Source organism: Penaeus monodon, chromosome 20, assembly GCF_015228065.2.
Source record: "Penaeus monodon isolate SGIC_2016 chromosome 20, NSTDA_Pmon_1, whole genome shotgun sequence".
Lineage (NCBI taxonomy): Eukaryota > Metazoa > Arthropoda > Malacostraca > Decapoda > Penaeidae > Penaeus > Penaeus monodon.
The window spans coordinates 37,908,372-37,908,701 of NC_051405.1; positions in this window are offsets into that span (position 1 = coordinate 37,908,372).

Here is a 330-nt window from a genome sequence, read left to right on the forward strand (position 1 = left end):
ACCTTGGCCTCCACCTCTGGACACGTGAAGAATGTCTTATTTCCTTTTCCTTCGAGATACACAAGATCTATTTTACCTTTATTATATTATTTTTATTTTTATTAAAAAAAAAAATCATTCTTGTTTTATTTTTATTTTTATTAAAAAAAAATAATTCTTGTTTTATTTTTATTTCTATTTTTTTATTCATTCTTTGGATTTATTTTATCTTTATCATATATTTTTTATTTTTTTTATTCATTCTCTGGATTTATTTTATCTTTATTATTCATTTTTTATTTATTTATTCATCAATTTATTTATTCATTCTTTGGCCTCGTTTTATTCAGG